General features: G+C 35.1%; 1 long non-coding RNA gene across 3 annotated transcripts in view; it reads left to right on the top strand.

The window, feature by feature from the left end:
• Positions 1-21859, top strand: part of LOC140637900 (uncharacterized) — a 381100-nt gene that overhangs the window by 332759 nt on the left and 26482 nt on the right. The gene's annotated exons all lie outside the window — the stretch shown is intronic.

The raw sequence follows: 21859 nt of genomic DNA, 5'->3' as shown, positions 1-21859 counted from the left end.
CAGTCTTATCAGATGCATGGCATAAGTCATCAGGCTTAGTCTATCCAGTTGCATATAATTCAGTTTATTTTCCATTCTTGGGGTCATGACCCAGGAGTTAGAAGAATTGTAGTATCTCCAGGGTCATTTGTTCATGAGCAAACCTAAATCACATCATCCCATATTCAAAAGTGACATGATGTGCACCTGTTACATTTCATTTTCATTGCTTCTAATAAGGAGATGCTCCTTTCAGTATCAGGAAGAGAGAGGGCTCAGAAGGTTAATTTTACAATGCTCACTGAAGAAAGAAACGTGACAGTAGTTCCTCAATTACAACTACTTTCTTAAGCGACCCTTTGCGTGTGCCTTTCATGTTGAGACACACTTGGTATCTAGATCATGCAAGATCTGTCAAACATTTTGTTTCTAAATCAGAACACCCCTGACTAAATATTTTCATAAAATCCTAAGTATTTTATTCTTACAAAAGTCTTTCGATGGCAAGAGAGCATATTGGGGCAGATTCCTTCAGGGCTTCATCTTAAATTTACTCTCTTTTTGGCAAAGAGTTTCCACCCATCCACTGTGACATGGGATTCTCACTTCTCATATTTGGGAATCCTGACATGTACTTTACTAGTGTCGTGAAAAGCATATTTAATAAAATGGCCAATTACAGTGTAGCAGTGGATATGGAAATTTACTAACAAAACAAATCATCTTCCAACATGAAGAATCTCTAATTTCAGAAGGGATAACATCAGAATGTGGTCAAAATTCTTGTGTCTCTGGGGTATTTTCCTGAATATGTTCCTTACTCCTCTTAGCAATTTGTGTTCTCACTGTGCCCCTCTTAAAGATCCTTTCCCCCCTGTAATGCATGACAAGAAAAAATTGGCTCTTTATAGTTTAGTTTTCCCATGTTCTAAATCAGCAATGGAAATTTCTGCTTGCCCAGGTGTTCTCAAAGAAAGTAGGCAATGGGCCTAAATGAAGTCTGGCAGAAAGAAATTAATTTTTAAAAATCAATAAGCTCTGCCTTTGTTTTTATTCAGCTTTAGGGGAATACATATCAGTGACATTTACCTTGGACTATGTCTCCATGCCCAAATAACCAGAGCATGTCAGAGCAGACAGGGGGCATGGGTGATCTATTCCACTTCATAAGCCTGGTTGACTGCCAGGGAGTAGATGATGAAGACAGTTGAAAACTTGACCTCTCAGAGCTACTTGGCATCATATAGTCATTCTTAAACCATGTATATCTACCAGAGGCATAAAATTATATAATCCAACATGGGTTCCTGGGCCATACCTATAGAGTTTTTCATAAAAATGGAAGAATCAGTGAGCTTTTCACCATATATGTCATTAATTATACGCTTGAAATTTATTAAGATAATTCTAGAAATTAAATAGCATGTTTTCATACCTTAGCCCAGTACCTCAAGTCATGTTTGTGTGTTTGCTTGCCTCCTGTAGTATTACCCTTCTCTCTCCCCCTGCACCATTCTGTTATCAGGAAGCACTAGTAAAAGCCTATGCAAGCTTAGGAGCTCCTGAGATGGAACTGTTTTACAGAGGTGAGGGTTGTGCCACAATGAAGGCTGATGAACGTTTTCATGGTTGTTCTTTTATTTCTTTTTTTCTTTGTTTTTTTAAGACTTTATTTATTTTGAGAAAGAAAACATGAGAGGAGACAGAGGGAGAGAGAGAATCTCAAACAGACTTCCCCACTGAGCATGGAGCTCAACATGGGGCTCCATCCCAGGACCCTGAGGTCATGACCGGAGCTGAAGTCAGATGCTTAACAGACTGAACCACCCAGGCACCCTCATGGCTGTTCTTTTAATAGTCTCTCAGCAAGATTATTAGAAGAGGAAACTATTTGGGTTATTTCTCACAGTTGATGTACTTTAATCCTTCTAGTTTCAGGTTTATTTTGAAATAACTGAATGGTAAAAATGATGCCTATGAATTCATAAAGAAAAAAACTGAGCCTCTTTAGTGAATAATCGTTTTGATTTTTTTCATGTACATTCACTGAAACAGAGAATCAGCAAGAACCATAAGATCCTAGTGATTAAGTCTCAACTTAACCTGATGGGTAGGAACCTGTTTACACATCTGCCATGCTACCTTGATCCTTGGCTCTGGAATTAAGTAGGGATTCAATTCCCAGCTCTATCTTGGACAGGCTACTTGCCATGAGCTGTAGTTTTCTCATCGATAAAGTAGAAATGATAATACAAATAGTTTTGAAGACTGAAAGAACGTTCTTAAAGTGTTTCGCACATCTAGTTCTGGTTCTGCTGGTAATTTGAAAACTCATTCATTTGGTCCTGCAAACATTGACTAATTACCTAACTTGGTGCCAGTCACAAGCCTCTGCCCATACAAAGATGATTAAAGTAAAACGTCTATCCAAAAGAACTTTACAGTTTAGAGGTACACACAGGAACAAAAGTCAATAATTAAAATACACTGTGCTATAATAGAGGTATGAACAAAATACTATATATAAAAAAAAAAAAAAAGGAGACACTAACCCTGGGGATTTGGGGGAGGGATCCAAACAAAAGGTGATATTTGAGTTGGAGCCCAGCAAAGAATAAAGGCGACCTCATACTAAGAAACAGAGGCAGATACAGGGAAGAGATTGGTTCATTATATTGCAAGCTATCCCATGTGGTTGAGTGTAATATATGCAGGTCCATAACAGACTTTTTTGTGAGTGAAAAAAAAGACTATTCAAGCAATATTGGAAGTAAATTACTAAAATTGTATTTTTTCTATTTATAACTCTGGGCAGTTTGGCAAACGTATCAAAAGCCTTAAATTTTTAGGTATGCTATACCACAGCATTCCTATTTCTAGGGATTTATCTGAAGGGAATTGGTATGACTATGAATAAATATTTTGATATGACCCTTTGGTTCCTACCAAGATGGCAAACTGGAGACAAACAGTCAGATTTCCTTGCCTCAACTGAATCCTAGACATTCCGAATAAATGGGAAACAGACATTGTATATTTAGGAATATACAATGCCACGGAACTGTGAGAAATCAATGAAACCACAGAAGATTGTTGACCTTTCAGTGTGTGGTAGTGGCTGGACACAGTGAAGAATGAACTACTATAACTGGAGAAACAACATATGAACTGAATGTGACAGCGAACACACAAACAGAAGAAAGGTTTAATTTTTGTTCTGAATCTTTTCTCCCACTGTCTTTGTCTTGATCAGATTTCTCCACAGTAATATTGCATGGAAGAAACAGTAATGTTTTAAAGTATTAAAAGATTTAATTACAAGGATTAAATGATACAAATGACCAAGATATAGGTTCCTGTATTGTTCAACTTCTCTTAGCAGGGCACAGACTAAACTGGACAACATAGATCCTCTGAAAGTAAATTTTTAGAATATATGGATGAATAATTTGAAATAAGTATGATTAAAGATACTTATTTAATTGGGAAATAGAACCAGGAATGGGTTAAAAGATCAGGTTGAGAAGCCCTACCAGAAGGCAGAAGTAAAGAATGAAGATGAAGAAGAACATAGTAAAGCTAAAAGTGAAACAGGGTAGAAGTAGAAGCGCCATTGTCTGGATATGAGAAATCTTAGAGAAAAAGAAAAATAGGATGAAGTATTTAAAGAAGTAATGGAGAAAAATGTCTCAGGATCTTTGAAAAATGAAAGACCTTAGAATCGGAAGGACTTACAGAGAAACAAGCAAGAGAAATAAGGAAAACCCCATAGAGGGAATATCAAAAGCAAAAAGGGAATTCTACTACCTTCCAGAAAGGAACAGCAATTCACCTACAGGGAAAGAAGAATAAAATCAATATCAGATTTCTCCACAGCAACATTGCATAGAAGATACAGTAAAGCAATATTTTAAAGTATTAAAAGATTTAATTACAACGATGTTTACTATGGTATTGCTTGTAATAATAAAATATTGAAAGAGACCCGAATGACCATACAATGGCACACCATGAAGCCACTTAAAAATTATGTTGCAGAAAAATGTATAAAAAAACATAAAAAGGCATTTGCAATGAAAAATGTCTCCGTGAATAAAAGATTATACACATGTGATTCCACTTTTGTTTAAGTAGAAAGACTGAAAGAATATATGCAGAAATTTTAGTTTTTTTAAAAAATTCCAGCATAGTTAACATACAGTGCTATATTAGTTTCAGGTGTACAATATGGTGATTCAACAATTCCATACATCCCTCGGCACTTGTCATGACAAGTGCACTTCTGAATCCCCATCACCTATTTAACAACACCCCCCCCAACCTTCCCTCTGGTAACCATCAGTTTGTTATCTATAGTTGAGTCTGAGTTTTCTTTGGTTTATCTTTTTTTCTTTGTTCATTTGTTCTGTTAAATTCCACATATGAGTGAAGTCATATGGTATTTGTCTTTCTCTGAATGACTTATTTAATTTAGCATTATATTCCCTAGATCCATCCCTTTTGTCTCAAATGGCAAGATTTCATTCTTTTTAGTGACTGAGTAATATTTCAGTGTGTGTGTGTGTGTGTGTGTGTGTGTGTGTGTATATCCAACAACTACTTTATCCATTCATCTATCAATGGACACTTGGGCTGCTTCTATATCCTGCCTATCGTAGCTATTGCTGCAGTAAACATTTGGGTACATATGTCTTTTTGAATTAGTGTTCTCGTATTCTTGGGTAAATACCCACTTGTGTAATTGCTGGATCATAAGATAATTCTATTTTTAATTTTTTGAGAAACCTTCATACTTTTTTCCACCATGGCTGCACCGGTTTGCATTCCCACCTACAGTGCACGAGAGTTCTTTTTTCTCTATATACTCACCAACACTTGTTGTTTCTTGTGTGTGTGTGTGTGTTTTTTTTTATTCTACTGATTCTGCAGTGATATCTCATTGTGGTTTTGATTTTCATTAAATTTCCCTGATGATTAGTGATGGTGAGCATCTTTATATGTGTCTGTTGGCCATCTGTATACCTTATTTGGAGAAAGTCTGTGTTTTCTGCCCATTTTTAACTGGATTATTTGAGGATTTTTTTGGTGTTGGTTTGTATAAGTCCTTTGCATATATCGGATAGTAACCCTTTATCAGATATGTCACTTGCAAATATCTTCTCCCATTCAGTAGTTGTCTTTTTAGTTTTGTTTCCTTTGCTGTGTAGAAGCTCTTTGTTTTAATGTAGTCTCAATAGTTTATTTTTGCTTTTATGTCCCTTGTCTCGGAAGATATATCTAGAAAAATGTTGGTATGGCCAATGTCAGAGAAATACTGCCTGTGCTCTCTTCTAGGATTTTTGTGGTTTCGGGTTTGACATTTAGGTCTTTAGTCATTTTTTAGTTTATTTTTGTATATGGTAAAAGAAAGGGGCCCAGTTTCATTCTTTTGCATGTTGCTGTCCAGTTTTCCCAACACCGTGTGTTGAAGAGACTTTTCCATTGTATCTTCTTGCCCCCTTTGTTGTAGATCAACTGAGAATAAAATCGTGGATTTATTTCTGAGCACTTCATTCTGTTCCATTGATCTGCAGGTCTGTTTTTGTGCCAGTATCATACTGTTTTGATTACTACAGATTTGTAGTGTATCTTGAAATCTGAGATTGTGATACCTCCAGTTTTGTTCTTCTTTTCCAAGATGGCGTTGGCTATTTGGGGTCTTTCATGGTCCCATACAAGTCTTAGGATTATTTGTTCTATTTCTGTGAAAAACACTGTTAGTATTTTGATAGAGATAGCATTAAATGTCTAGATTGCTTTGGATAGTGTAGACATTTTAACAATATTTGTTCTTCTAATCCATGAGCATGAAATATCTTTCCATTTGTGTTACCTCAATTTCTTTCTTCAATGTTTTATAATTTTCAGGGGTACAGGTCCTTCACATCCTTGGTTAAGTTTATTCCTAGGTATTTTATTATTTTTGGTGTGATTGTAAATGAGGTTTTTTTTTAAAATTTCTCTTTCTGTTATTTTATTATTAGTGTATAGAAATGCAGTGGATTTCTATATACTGATTTTGTATCATGCAACCTTACTGAATTCATTTATCAGTTCTAGTAGTTTTTGGTAGAGTCTTTAGGGTTTTCTGTATACAGTGTCATGTCATCTGCAAGTAGTGAGAATTTTGCTTCTTTCTTGCCAATCTGGATGCCTTTTATTTCTTTCTCTTGTCTGATTGTTGTGGCTAGGACTTCGAGTACTATATTGAATAAAAATGGTGAGAATGGACCTCCTTGTCTTACTCCTAACCTTAGGGGAAAAGCTCTCAGGTTTTCCCCATTGAATATGATGTTAGCTATGGGTTTTTCACATATGGCCTTTAATATACCTCTCTAAACCTACTTTGTTGAGGGTTTTTATTATGAAAGGATATTGTACTTTGTCAGATGCCTTTTCTGCATCTACTGAAATGATCATATGGTTTTTATTCTTTCTCTTGTTGATGTGATGTATCATGATGATTGATTTGTGAATATTGAACCACCATGGCATCCCAGGAATAAATCCCACTTAATTGTAGTGAATGATTTTTTTTAAGTGGTGCTGTATGTGGTTTGTTAATATTTTGTTGAAGAATTTTGCATCTATGTTTATCAGAGATATTGGCCTGTAGTTTTCTTTTTTGGTAGTGTTTTTATCTGTTGTTCACATAATGCTGCCTCAGAATGAATTTGAAAGCTTTCCTTTCTCTTTTATTTTTTGGAATGATTTGAGAAGAATAAGTGAATAGGTGTTAACTCTTCTGTAAATGTTTGGTATAATTTACCTGTGAAGTCATCTGGTCCTATACTTTTGTTTTTTGGGAGTTTTTTAAATTACTGATTCAATTTTATTTCTAGGAATCAGTCTGTTAAAATTTTCTATTTCTTTCTGTTTCAGTTTTGGTAGGTTATATGTTTCTAGGAATTTTTCCATTTTTTCTAGGTGGTTCAGTTTGTTGACATGTAATCTCTCATAATATTCTCTTATAATCCTTTGAATTTCTGTGATGTTGGTTGTTATTTTTCCTCTTTCATTTCTCTTTTTATTTGAGTACTCTTTCTCTCAGTCTCTGTCTCTTTCTCTCTCTCTCTCTCAAGAGTCTGGCTAAAGGTTTATTAATTTTGTTGATCTTTTCAAAGAACCAGCTCCTGGTTTCATTGTTCTCCTCTATGGTTTTCTTAGTTTCTATTTTGTTTATTTCTGTTGTAATATTATTTCCTTCCTTCTACTGGTTTGGGTTTTCTTTTTTCATCTTTTTCTAACTCCTTTAGATGTAGAGCAAGTTTTTTATTTGATATTTTTCTTCCTTCTTGAGGTAGGCCTGTATTACTATAAACTTCCCTCTTAGAGCAGCTTTTGCTGTATCCCAAAGGTTTTGGAGCACTGCATTTTCATTTGTCCTCATGCATATTTCCTCTTTGATTTCTTGGTTGACCCATTCATTGTTTAGTAACATGTTATTTAACTCTTGTGTTTGTGTTCTTAACTTATATATTTGTGTTCTTTTCAGATTTTCTCTTATGGTTGATTTCTTGTTTTAGAGCATTGTGGTGAGTAAAGGTGCATAATATGACCTCAATTTTTAAAATCTGTTGAGACTTGTTTCATGACCTAACATGTGGTCTCTTTTCTGGAGAATATTCCATGTACATTTCGTTCCATGAAAAGAATGTGTATTCTGCTGTTTTAGGATGGAATGTTCTGAATATATCTGTTGGATTCATCTGGCCCAATGTGTCATTCAAAACCACTGTTTACTTGGTTTTCTGTTTGGTTGTAAGTGGGGTTTAAAGTCCCCCTGCTATTTTTGTATTATTATTGATTATTTCCTTCATATTTTTTTTTAGCTGCTCCATGTATTTGAGTGCTTCCATGTTGGGTGCATGAATATTTACAAACGTATCTTCTTGCTAGATTGTTCTCTTATGGTTATGTAGTATTATTCTTTGTCTCTTATTACAGCCTTTGTTTTAAAATCTATCTTGTCTGATATAAGTGTTTCCACCTTGGCTTCTCCTTCACTTCTATTTGCATGATAGTGCTTTTTCATCCCTTCACTTTCAATTTGCATGTGTTTTTAGGTCTGAAATAGTATCTTCTAGGCACCATATACATGGGTCTTGCATTTTTATCCTTTCTGTAACCTCCTGTCTTTGATTGGAGTATTTAGTCCATTTATATCAAAAATATTTATTGAGAGGTATGAATTTATGGTCATTTTATTACTTGTTTTATGGTTGTTTTTGTAGTTCTTGATTCTGTTCTTCTTTTGCTGTCTTTTCTCATGGGTTGCTGGCTTTCTGTAGTGATATTTTTAGATTCCTTTCTTTCATTTTTTTTGTGTATCGCTGGTTTTTGATTTGTGGTTACCATTAAGTTTATATATAACATCTTATGCATATAGTTGTCTATATTAAGTTGATGGTCACTTAAGTAAAAACCCATTCTTTATGCCCTCCCCTGTTTTTAGGTATATGGTGTCATACATTATTATATCCTTTTCTTTTGTGAGTCTCTTGACTGATTTTTATAGATATACTTACTTTTACTGCTTCTGTTTTTCCTACTTTTTTACTCTTGCTTATGGTCTTTCTTTTCCACTCAGAGTCCTCTTTTAATATTTCTCATAGGGCTGGTTTAATGGTGAACTCCTTTAACTTTTGTTTGTCTGGGAAACTCTTTATCTATCTTCTATCCTGAATAATAGCCCTGCTGGTTATCCTTGATTGTGAGTTTTCTTTCAGCACTTTGACTATAACATGCCACTCCCCTTGGCCTGCAAATTTTCTGCTAAAAAATCAGCTAATAGCCATATGGGGTCCTTTGTATGTAATTGTTTTTAAATTTCTCTCTTTATCATTAACTTTTGCCATTTTAATTACTATATGTCTTGGGTTAATTTTGTTGGGGGATCTCTATGCCTTCTAGATCTGGGTATCTGTTTCCTCTCCCAGTTTCATGAAGTTTTCGGCTATTATTTCTTCAGATAAGTTTTTCTGGTCCATTTCCCTCTCTTCTATTTCTGGAATCCCTATCATACAAATGTTATTATGCTTGATGGTGTCACTGAGTTCTCTATGTCTATTTTCATTTTTTATTATTCTTTTTATCTGGTATTCGGCTTGATTGCTTTCCTTTACTCTGTCCTCCAGGTTTCTGGTCTGTTCTTCTGCTTCTTCTAGTTTACTTTTTATTCTATTTAGTGTATTTTTAATTTCAGTTATTGAGTTCTTCATCTCTGATTGGTTATTTTTTATGTTTTTCCATCTCTTTGTTGAGAGTCTCACTGAGGTCTTAACACTCTTTTCTCAAGTCCAGTGAGTATATTTATGACCATTACTTTAAATACTCTAGCAGGCATATTACTTATTTCTGTTTCAATTAGCTCTCTTGCTATGATTTTGTCCTGTTCTTTCATTTGGTACATATTCCTCTGCCTCCTCATTTTGTCTAACTCTCTGTGTCTGTTTTTATGTGTTAGGAAATTCAGCTACATATTGTGCTCTTGAAAGTAGTGTTCTTAAGAAGAGAAGGTCCTGTAGTGCCCCTGCAGTACAATCTCCTTTGTTCACCAGAACCTGGGGTATCTTCTGTGTGTTGCATGTGCCCTACTGTTATGGCTGAGCCACATTTGCCTTTTGTCCAGTCATCAGCAATGGATTTCTTTCTCTCTATGAGCAGGGTTTGGCCCCTGTGTGGTTAATGGGCCAGTCTGAAGCCACTTTGGGCTTGGATTAAGTCAGACTAGGCATTTGCCAGAGATACAGTAGTACCAAACTGCAGGGCACTTTTCCTGCACTGTCCCCTGAGAAGTTCTTGTTGGTAGCTGGGACCTATGTTAGACCAAATGTTGGAGCTGCAGTTGGAGTGGTGTGTGTGTAGTTATCTTCCTGTCTCCCCCAGACAAGAGTCACTTTGGAGTGGTGCTGGCCCCTGTTGGGTATGCTTGCACACTGCTAGGCTTGTGGTGCCACCTTGGATGAGCTCTGTCCAAGGTGGCAGAGTCTGCAGAGGACACAGGGATGGGGTGCATGGTGTTAGAAGGTTAATGCAGATCTGTTGTGAGAAGGCATCTAGAGCTACTTTAGAAAACTGTCACAGGGCTGGAGGGAGTAGGTGCACAGGAAGATGTGGGGGCGGGGCTCTCAATGCCAGCAAGATTTGAACAGGTCTTCTGTGAGAGAGGATCTACAGCCAAGACCTGGCCAGAAGGGCTTTGTCCATAGGAGAATGTGAGAGTCTGGCACATCATTAGCAAGTTAGGTGGCGTGTTGGCACCAGTGCTGGTTCCTGTAGGTATTCATGTGTCTTAGCTGAAGGGCAGAGGAGGGAAATGGTACTTGCCAGGCCCTTTTTCCTGAAGAAGTCTCCTAAATATCCCAGCCCCTTTAGCACGGGCTGTCAGATTAGTAAATAAATCTCCTTCCCACATATCCCAGGCATTTTTTTAACTGCTGCTTCTATGCTATGTCTCCACAGGGCTATTTGTTATTTTCTTTCTTCAAGGGCAGGAACTCAGTTTCCCATTGCCCTCTTGACTCTCCCAGAGCTGGCCTCTTTGGTTTTCAAAGCCAAATGTTATGAGGATTTGTCTTTTCCATGTGGGTTCTCTGGCCTGGGGTGCTTGGTACAAGAGTCTGTTTTTTCATCTCTTCAGGCCTGAGATATCCCTCCCTCCCATGGATAGTCATGCAGGTCTATTTAGTTCTTGACTGTATTTCTGCCCTTCCTACACTCTTCAAAGTGGCCACTTCTCTACATTTAGCCGTGAAGAATCTGTTCTTCAAGTCTTCAGTCGTTTTTTGGGTTATTTACACTGGTGTAGATGCTATCTTGTTGTGTCTGGGAGGAGGTGAGCTTAGGATCTTCTTACTCTGCCATCTTCCCTGGAAGTCAGAAATTTTAGTTTTTATCTCTGAGGGTTGCATAGGATAGGATAATACAATTTTCTTTCTGCTTTTTAAAAATCATATACATTTTTTCCTGATGTGCTTTCAATACTTTAAGAAGAAAAAACTGTACTTAACTATTGATTTAACTTTGATAGAACTCCAAGACTAGATACTAATTGAGAGCAATTTTAGACAGACTTTAGACACTTAGAAGGTGCTGCAACCATCCTGGTGAGATATGACAAGGCTTGAGTTAAGTAAGACAGTGGCAAAGGGGATAGATTCAGCAAGCTCTATTGGATTGACACTCAGGAAAAATGAACAGGAATTGGTTAGCAATTAGATAGGGGACATGTCAAGGATGACTCTGAAGTTTCTAGCTTCTCTGATATTTTACTTATCAGCTCCTAAATTTAGGTCTGAAAGAACTATTATATATGCCCTTCTAAAGAAATGTTGTGATACAAAAGGCAGATATTTATACTACGTTTCCAGCAGCTCCTCTATGAAAGCACTTTTGAAGCTGATTTGTATGTACACGTACATTGTGAGCCACAGATATCTTATTTTCAAGAAAAACATGTTCTACAAACTCTTTCCCCACCTGTGTCATTAAGCAAAAGCAATTGCTTTATTCACCACTAACCTCTGTCTGAGTTCTTTTGAATGCAGGTTCAAAGGCACATTCCATGAATATATCTTTTTCCCCATGTGTGTTGAAACCTGCTGGCAAATATTTCATACCCTTATGGAAAAATGGGCCAAGTACATGAATAGACAATTTATAATAGAAGCAAAACAAATGACAAGTATCCATAAGAAAAAATGTCCAATTACCCAAGTAATGAAAATTAAACCTACTTTCTTTTCTTTTTTTTTTTTAAACCTACTTTCAAAATGCCAAAAATAATATCTTAAAAAATCTCTTAAAAAGATAATAATGTACAGTGCTGGCAAGATGTTGGTGAGATAAACATTTCCTTATATTATTAGTATACTTTTGGAAGAATTTATCACTACATGAGAGAATTCGGGCTATAGTTAAAAATTAATTAATATTTAAAATGAACAGCAATAAGATAATGGCTAAATAAATTGTACATATCCTAAAAGCACATTTTCAAAAAAAAATGTTTAATGACATAGGATAATAGTCATACTACATAAGTAACACACATTATATACCATAGAATTTTTATTTTTAAAGAATTTATTTGTGCATTAAGAAAAAGGAGATGGAAAAAAATCATCTGAAAAATCAGCATTGATTATCTCTGAATGGTGGTATTATTGGTAATTTTTACTATCAGTATTCTAAGTTTGTAAAATGAAGCATGAAGATTTTAAAATCAGAGGTAATTATTAAAAGCAATCCATTTCTAATATAATTTCAGTGATGTTGAACATTCTTTTAAATTCACCTGCTATTTTTTCTTTGTATACATAGTATATGCATAAATAGATAACAAGCACAGATATCAAAAGCAGTTCAGTAATTTGGGAAAATTACCACATGGCTATAGACATGTTTATTTAAGTACAGTGTTGTCTAGGAATTGCTCATCATTTAGTCAGCATTTACTGAAAAGCATAAATTCATAGCATATCAGAGATGGAGGGACTGAGAAATTATTTAGTCCAAACCCTCATTTTGCAAGTGGGCTTTGTGAAAATTTACTTTCATTGTGAGACACTGGGAAGCCATTGAAAGCTTTCAAATGCAATAGTGAGATAATTAGATAATTTTGGTAATAATGTGGATAGTTGACTGGCAAGGTAATAGTTGAAGGACAGGATATCCAGATAGAAAGCTACTTTAATAATGCAGAAAGGAAGTAATAAACATTGAATTGGGAAAGTAGATGTGGGGCTGGAGAGCAGATGAGTTCGGGAATCTATTTAGGAAATAGAATTAACATGTTAGAGTCAGATTAATTATGTTGAAAAGGAGAGAAAAAAGTTAAATATAACTGAATTTTCTAGGTTAGGTTAACTATAGAAGGTGACCCATCACCCGAGATAAGCTATCAAATGCTTATCCACAATGTCACCACACACTGGGCTTTTAATAAATATGAACTCGTTGACTAATTAGGCTACATTTATGTCTTCTTTAAAGGAACCTGAATATGGATTAATTCTTATTTACCTTTTGCTTCAAGCAGTTTTGAGAAATATAAAAGGAGACCTATAAATCAGGCACAAGACATGTGTACTGAACTTTAAAGATGCGTTAATAAAACTTATGCCAATATGTTCTGTACGACTTTCTTCTAACTCATCATTTTCATAGCAACAACAACAAAAGCAACTCCTAGAGAAATAAGACTGTTTTTAAGTTTTCTACTTTATATCAATTAGAACTAATTTGAAATGTTTTAGTATAAAGGTGGGAGATATTTCTGGTCCAATCACCAGTTTTAATTAGTTGTTTTTAAACAAATATATTTTCTTCCTTTCTTTGGGCTCCATATGTTCTTCTCCACTGAGGTGTGGATTTATACCCTCACAGAGACACAGTAAACAGGCGTATTCATCGAGTGTGCTTTCTTGCAGGCATGTCCTGTTGACAGCACCATGCATGTTAGAATGATTTTAAGAAAAGAAAAAAAAAGTAGGAGACTGGAGAGTGCATTATTCTGTTCTATTGAAGTTGTTATAGATTCAACTAACTCACCATTAGAGCAATCTCAAAAGTTTTAGACTCCAGCTATCCACCAAGTGCTCCTCCCATCCTTACCAGGTGGTCAAGTCCTCATTTGAATATCCCACAAAAGAGCTCTTTGCTCTGTAAATATATTGTAAAAGCTTATCTTTTAAGCAAGTTGATATTTGTCTCTTTGTGGCTTAATATTTATTGACCCTAGTACAATGAAGCCAAGTCCCCATTTTGTATACCAGCTCTTTAACTACTAAGGTCCTTCTCAGTATTTTCTTCATTCTATTCACTTGCTCATAATGTGCTTTCATCACTTCATTATCCTGATTGCTCTATTCTGAACATGCACTAGTTATGTCCATATCCCTATTTTTTAAAATAAATTTGCTTTTTAAATTCTGAAAATAAAAGCCTTACGAACAATTTCTAAATTTAGTAAATGACTATTTAGAACACATTTTTAAGAAAAGTCTTCTTATTGATCTCCCTGGCCCCAGTGTGTTTCTGTTGAATTCAGTTTCCAATCAGCCACTGGAGTTATCTATCTAAACTTCATTTCCTACTGCATGGGGTAAGGTCCTTAGATAAGCAACGGCAACTAGAATTACAAGTGCAAGAGAATTATTAGGGCTATTTCCTGTGTACCTATAAAGATGAAGTGGAGGGCCTTGCTGGAGAAGGCCGTGAGAGTCTTCAGACTGAGAAGCAGGTCTGACACCAGTGAAAGGAGAGCAGGAACACAAGGGGAGTGGCTAGGGGAGATCTTAGACTACACGCTGCCAAAATGCAAACAAAATAAACAATACATGCAGTGTAGTGAGTCATGCTAATCCCAGGTTTTTGCTTCCATTAAACAAAATGACAAAATATTCTGGGATAATATCTAGTGTTCTAGGGCAAAAAAAAAAAGAAAAAAAAAACCTATTCAAGCTATGAACTAGTCAAAGATATATGTATTAATGAGGATCCATTTGGAAAAACAAAAATTCACTATAAATACATCCAACAGAATTTTTTTTTAATTTTATTTATTTATGATAGTCACAGAGAGAGAGAGAGGCAGAGACATAGGCAGAGGGAGAAGCAGGCTCCATGCACCGGGAGCCCGACGTGGGATTCGATCCCGGGTCTCCAGGATCGCGCCCTGGGCCAAAGGCAGGCGCCAAACCGCTGCGCCACCCAGGGATCCCCAACAGAATTTTATATAAAGAACTGTTGATGAGTATTGGAAGGGCTGGAATAAATAGCAAGCAGGAGAAGGAAAGCAGGTTAGAGGAACAAAGATATAAAAGGGATGAGCCTGAGAGATTGAAAGCTGGAGTCAATGAGCCTGTCCCTCCTGCTGTCTGTTGGAGAAGCTGTTGCACTTGGCCAAAGGAGTGTTGTCAAAGGAGTGCTATCTGGACCAAGGCTGAAAACAAGGAAAAGAGGCTACCTGTACCCAGTCTGCTTGAATCTAGAATGAACCCAACCCTGCTGTTACTGTACCTACTGATGGCAATTGCCAACAACTGCCAGTGTTGGAACCAGGAAGAAACTTGCCTTTCCTGCTGCTTTATCTCCTACTAGTATCTTCTATTAGTAGAGCTCATCAGGAAGACAGATGGCAAGAAGGCTGAGAAATGTAGCTTATGGACTTTTAGGCTTCTTTAATACATAGTAAATCACAGAAGGGTGGGAAGAGGGGCTGTGGGCACATAGGCAAATGATTGGCAAAGCAATATGCCAGCATACATTGAGTCAGTGAACTCCAGAAGATGCAAGTTACAGCATAAAACAGAAGTGACACTTTAAACTACATGAAAATTCCTACTTCTCTTGTATTATAATAAGATTTCTTCCTATAATTTCTATTTTCTTTAATAATGGGATTGTTCTGAGCTTTAGCATATGAATTCCTATATATTCTTAAAAAGAACTAGTATCTTTTAAAAAAATTTTGCCTGTGGTGTACAAAGGATGCAAATCACACACACCCACGAATTTATTGATCCTTCATACTCTTATTGCCCTCATCAATAATTGCTTTGCTTTGTGTAAACTGTCCTTTTACATAAGCAGAAACATAAATCACTCTTTCCAAAGGAGGCCCTAGTCACTTGGACTAGGTAGAAGGGTGGAAGAGAATTAATCATGGGCTGCAGAGCTTGTGGATCTTGAATGATCTATCAAAGGAATAGCAGGTTCCTCTACATCCTGAATAACATCTCCTTGGTCTTACCTCTGATTGCAACCATGGTTGTGATGGACAGTTCCTTGAGCCTTCCACCCACCCCAGGCTGACAATAACTTGCTCAAATGAAGACCTGGCATTTCCATGTCTTCCACTTTCTGCCTCAGCTTCTCTCATTTTACAGAAGCTCGTAGGAGCAACCAGCCTGTGAAACCAAGAGATGTCAAGGAGTTAATTAATGCCCCTAAGGGCAACTCCTGAGCAATAGCAAACAGGGCTGATATATAGATAATTCTGGTCTATCTTCTGTAATGCTACTGTGAGTTATTTTCTATGCTCCTCTGGAAGTTCTGTTCAGAACTGAGCTCCATCTGTCCTTCATAGGCTGGGGGGGATAGGGGGTGGGGAAGTGGGCGGGAGCAAACATTGCATCCTTATATTGCTTTTTTTCCTGTTTTTATTTTTTTCTCCCTCATCTCTCATTCTACTCTCTGAGATTACCTCATAAATAAACTACCTACACATAGCTCATTGTTTCAGATGTGGCTTTCCAGGAAACCCAAGATAAGTTACAGGGCAATTCATAATCAATATCTAGCTACACACCAATTTGAGGCATCTGGGCGAAAAGAAGAAATGCCTAATTAGACATTAGGTAAAAAACAAAAGGCATTGGTAGGTTTGGAATAGTATAGAGAAAATGGGACCCAATAGAACCTTTCCAGGTTGCCAGATACCTTTCTTATGGGTAGCAAGAGAGCTGCTAACGGGCTTCAGAAAACTGCTGTTTTCTCCCTTCCACCTCCTTGCTACTCTTTCTCCACTTACAAAAGTCTTGAGTATTCTGTAACTAAAAGCAATAACACACACTCCATCTATCTATAAATATATATATGTCTTATATTCCTTATTCAACGCTACTGTCACATTTAATATTTCACCTAGTGAGTTTCAATACAATTTTGATTTCTTAGCCTCACCTCTTTTTCTCCATGGTGGTTATCCTCTGATTCACATAATTCTATGACTTTGGTTGATTTTTAAATTACCAGTAAGGTTTTATTTTTTTTTAACTGCCTTGTTTTCTTTCCTAAGCTCTAGTTTTGAGAAAATGTTTAAGTTATCAAAAGGACTCCTTTAAACAATTTTTATGAGCTATAATTTCTTAGACATTGCAAAATCTTGAGATTTGTTTCTGTTACCTTTGTATATAAAAGGTGGCTTATTAGTGCAATCTTAGGATCATAAAACGTTTTCTAAGCTATAATGCTTTTTGAAAACAAATCATAGTGTTTGTTGCAAAGAAGAGCCTGAGACCAGCTTGGTTTTAATTGCTTTGTTGAATATACACTTGTCTCCCTCCTGATCCACACACTACCACCATTATGTCTCAATCCTAGGTTGGATTTTTTTTTAATTAATTAAAAATTAGATCATTCATTCCATAAATAAATATTGTATATTGTATATTGTATATTTATATTTATATTTATCCTATCCACCAGACAGGATTTTGGGTGGTGGGGGGATATAGCAGTAAATAAAAAAAATTAAAAATTCCAGCATTCCTGGAGCTTAAGTTCTAATAAAGTGAAAGAAAGCAATATAAAATATAAAATATATAAATATATTTAATATAATGTAATATAAATGCTGAGGATGCACCTACTAAATTTAAATATCTTACTAGGATATTTCTAAGCATAAAACCCCTCTCATTGACCTACCTTTAATGCCACTTTTTTTTTTTAACTCTAATGTCTTTTATAAACTCTAGAAACTCTAATCCATTATATCCTCTCTTTAATTTTAAATTTCTGTTCATTTTTTCTTTATTTTGCAGTTTTTAAGAATGCCCTTTGAGTTATTTATCTTATTTTCTGCAGTATCAATTAATGACTTCTAGATTCAAATGGTTATTTAATTTCTAATGTTCATTCTCATACCATATTAAAGTCACCTTTTTAAATAAGAGAATTTCGTTCATGCATTCATCCATCCACTCAAAAACTATTTAAATTTATTTTGTTACAGCTGCAAAAGAATGTTAAGATGATAATACTCAGAGCAATACGCTCTTATAGTAACAATAAAAGCAAAAAATTAAAAAAATTTTCATTTTCTGTGATGGTCTCAATCTAATTATGGGAAGAATTTACACTTCTGTACTGCATATTTCTTTTTCATGGCTTACCTGTTGACATTTTATGTTTACTTAATTTTGAACAAAAAGATTTCTATTTTGTCTGTCAGTTTGAGGATAGCCAGGTCATGATCTCAGGGATGTGAGATAGAGCCCCACATTGGGCTCCCTATTGAATGTGGAGCCTGCTTGAGATTCTCTCTCTCCCCCATCTGCTGCTCTCCCCACACATACTGTTTTTCTCTAAAAAAGAAAAAACAAAACAAAACAAAATACCAAAAACTAAAAATGGACATTTGCATAAGGAAGTTTGTGATGCTGGCACAGAAGGCACACCCTGGATTTGTGGCTCAGTGAGAAAGAAGTTAGTGAGAAAAATTAAGGGGACTCTGAATAGAATCAGTTCTTAGTCCTGACCCATTAGAAGTTTAGAAACATTTCTTCCAGAACCAAAATACTGGTTTCTCATTTCATAGTGGACTTTAGTTGTGGAAATACACTGAATATAATTTCTTTTTCCACTAGTTTCATAATTATATTAAGATTCTATTTCTTACTGGTTCTTCAAACCTTTATGTGAGAAATTTCCCATAGCTTAATAGTTTGGAGTTCCAAAATATTTTCTATCACTTTCTTATGAAAAATAACAAATATAAAGTAAGATTGAAATATTTAAATTTGCTGTATATTTGAAAATCATATTTTACTCTACTTGTTTTATCACATATATAATCATTTGTCATCCCTTTGACTATTCATAAACTCATCTTTTAAAAATTATAGATTTCCCTTTCTTCCTAAGTACTTTAGCAGTATTTTACCTAATGTTAGTTTAATTGTTCCAGTCTTCTTATGCTTACTGTTTATATGGTGTATCTTTTCCATTTATTTACTTTCAATCTATCTGTCTTTTTATATTTAAAGTGAATTTCTTGAAGATAATATATACACATTTTATAATGTGTTTTCTATTTATCTCCTCTTGTGTTTTGTTTTTCTGTTTCTACATTTCCATCCTCTTTTGGGCTTTTGAATATTTTCCAATTCTACCTTATTTTGTTTTTTAAAAATATACCACTCTGCATTTTTTTAGTAGTTGCTCTAGGGATTAAAACGTACATCTCTAACTTCTTATAGTGAACTTAGAGTTAACATTGTGTCATTTCACAAAAAATGCAGAATCTTGCAACTATGTAAATCCATATAATGTCCCTCAATTTATGCTGTCATGGATATGTTTTTTTCCTATACTCATTACAAACCCTATGAGACAGTATTATAAGTTTTACTTCATTTTATTTTTTTTCAAGTTTTATTTATTTATTTTAGAAAAAGAGAGGAGGGAGGGAGTGTGTTCAAGTGGAAGGTGGGACAGAGAGAAAGACTCTTCAAGCAGACCCCCCTCTAAGTGCAGAGCCCAATGCAGGGCTTGATCTCATGACCCATGAAATCATGAGCTGCTGAAACCAAGAGTTAGACACTTAAGCCAGTCAGGTGCCCCTATAATTTTTACTTTATTTTTTTTTAATTTTTAAAAAATTTTTAAAGATTTTATTTATTTATTCATGATAGACATAGAAAGAGAGAGGCAGAGACACAGGCAGAGGGAGAAGCAGGCTCCATGCTGGGAGCCCGACACAGGACTCGATTCAGGGACTCCAGGATCGTGCCCTGGGCCAAAGGCAGGTGCTAAACTGCTGAGCCACCCAGGGATCCCTAATTTTTACTTTAAATACTCATATGAAACTTAAAGGCACTTAAAGGAAAAGAGAATAGTCATTTATCTTTAATTTATATTTCCCATTTCAGTACTCTTCATTCTTCCTAAGGATCTGAATTTCCAATTGGTATAATTTTTCTTCAGCCTCAGAACTTCTTTTGGCAAGTCTTCTAATTTATGTCTATTAGCAACAAATTCTCTTATACTGTTTGTGTCTGAAAATGTATGTTCCCCAAATTCTAGAAGGACATTGTTACTGGATATAGAATTATTGTTTGACAGTTTTTATTTGACATTTTGTTCATCACCTTAATATTTTTTTCCCACTGTCTTCTGGGATCCACAGTTTCTGAAAAGTAAACTATATAATGATTTATTTTTCTCTCTTTATGTAATAACTCCTTTTTCTTTTATTTCTTTTGAAATTTTTCTTTGGTTTTATGCAGTTTTATCTTGATATACCTAGGTATGGTTCTCTTCATATATTTTCCTAGCTTGGAAATTGTGGAGATCCTTAAATCTTTAAATTTATGTCTTTCACCATATTTTGGGGGAAAAATCAGCCATTATTTCTTCAAAATATGTTTTGTTCTATTCTTTCTTTTTTCTTTTGAGACTCCCAATTACACAAATGGATCTTTTGATATTATTTCATAAGCCAGTAGAGCTCTTTTGATTTATTTTTAAATATTTATTCTTTTCCATAAGTTAGATAATTACTTTTGATCTCTCCTCAAGTTTATTAAATATTTTCTCTGTCTTCTCCATCCTCCCATTAAACTCATATATTTTGTAAATTAAATATTTATAAATCTGGTATTTTTAACTCTAGAATTGCCCTTTTTTGAATTATCATTTTGCTGTATATAGAATTCTTGATTTATAGTCTTTTTCTTTCTTTTAAAAAAAATTTTTTTTTTTTTAATTTATCTACGATAGTCATACAGAGAAAGAGAGAGGCAGAGACACAGGCAGAGGGAGAAGCGGGCTCCATGCACCGGGAGCCTGACGTGGGATTCGATCCCGGGTCTCCAGGATCATGCCCCGGGCCAAAGGCAGGCACCAAACTGCTGCGCCACCCAGGGATCCCTATAGTCTTTTTCTTTCAGCACTTTGAGTACATTAGCCCATAGCCTTCTGCCCTTCTTGTTTTCTGGCATGTCAGTTGTACCTCTTATTAAAGACTTTTTATATGTGATGATTTATTTATTTCTCTTTCTCTTATTTTTCTCAAGAGTCTCGTATTTTGTATTTTGTATTTTGACAGTTTGACTATGATGTGTCTAAGTGTGGATCTCTTTTAGTTGGATTTTGTATTGTATTTTGACAGTTTGACTATGATGTGTCTAAGTGTGGATCTCTTTTAGTTTATCCTATGAGTGTTTTGAGATTCTTGGCTGTGTAAGTTAATATTGTTCATCAAATTTGGGAATCTTCAACCATTTTTCAAATATTCTTTCTGCATCTTTCTCTATTTTTCATCTTCTGGGACTCCCATTATACATATTTTGGTATATTTGTTGGTATCCCACAGTCTCTGAATCTCTGGTCATTTTTCCTTATTTTTTTTCTCTCTATTCATCAGACTGGATAATTTTAACTGACCTTTCTTCAAGTTTGCTTATGTTTCTTCTATCAGCTCTTATATTATTCTCCTTTAACGAATGTATCATCTTTTTCATCTCCAGTATTTTTATTTGGCTTCATTTTATAATTTTAATCCTTTATTCATATTTTCTATTTGGTGTGGCATCATTATACTTCCCTTTAATTTTTTTAAGTGTAATTTTATTTTATTATTTGAACATATGTATGATATCTAATTTTAAATTTTTGTCTTATAAGTACAACATCTGGGCTCTCAGAAACAGTTTCTATTGTCTATTTATTATGTATTAGATAATTTTCTGTTTCTTCTTGTGTCTTGTAATTGTTTTGTTGAAGCTTGGACATTTTAAATAATATAGCACAGTAACTCTAGGAAAAGATCTCTTCTTCCTCCCCACCCCCACTTTGATATTGTTGTTGCTGTTTATGTGTTCAATTACTTTCCTGGAAAAATTGTATAATATCTGTATTCTATGGGTTTTTTTTTTTTTTCGTGCAGCCACTAAAGTTTCATCTCTGCTTAATAATCTTAGTGGTCAGACAATGATGGGACAGAGATTTCCTTAAAGGTTTTAAACCAATAAATCTCTCACTCTTTGCTGAAGGATGTAATGTGAGGGTTGGAGTAGGCTTTCAATGCTTTAGTAGTTTACAGTTGTGC

The sequence above is a fragment of the Canis lupus genome, chromosome 8 (assembly GCF_048164855.1).
Source record: "Canis lupus baileyi chromosome 8, mCanLup2.hap1, whole genome shotgun sequence".
In the NCBI taxonomy this organism is placed as follows: domain Eukaryota; kingdom Metazoa; phylum Chordata; class Mammalia; order Carnivora; family Canidae; genus Canis; species Canis lupus.
This window is presented reverse-complemented; position numbering and strand designations above follow the sequence as displayed.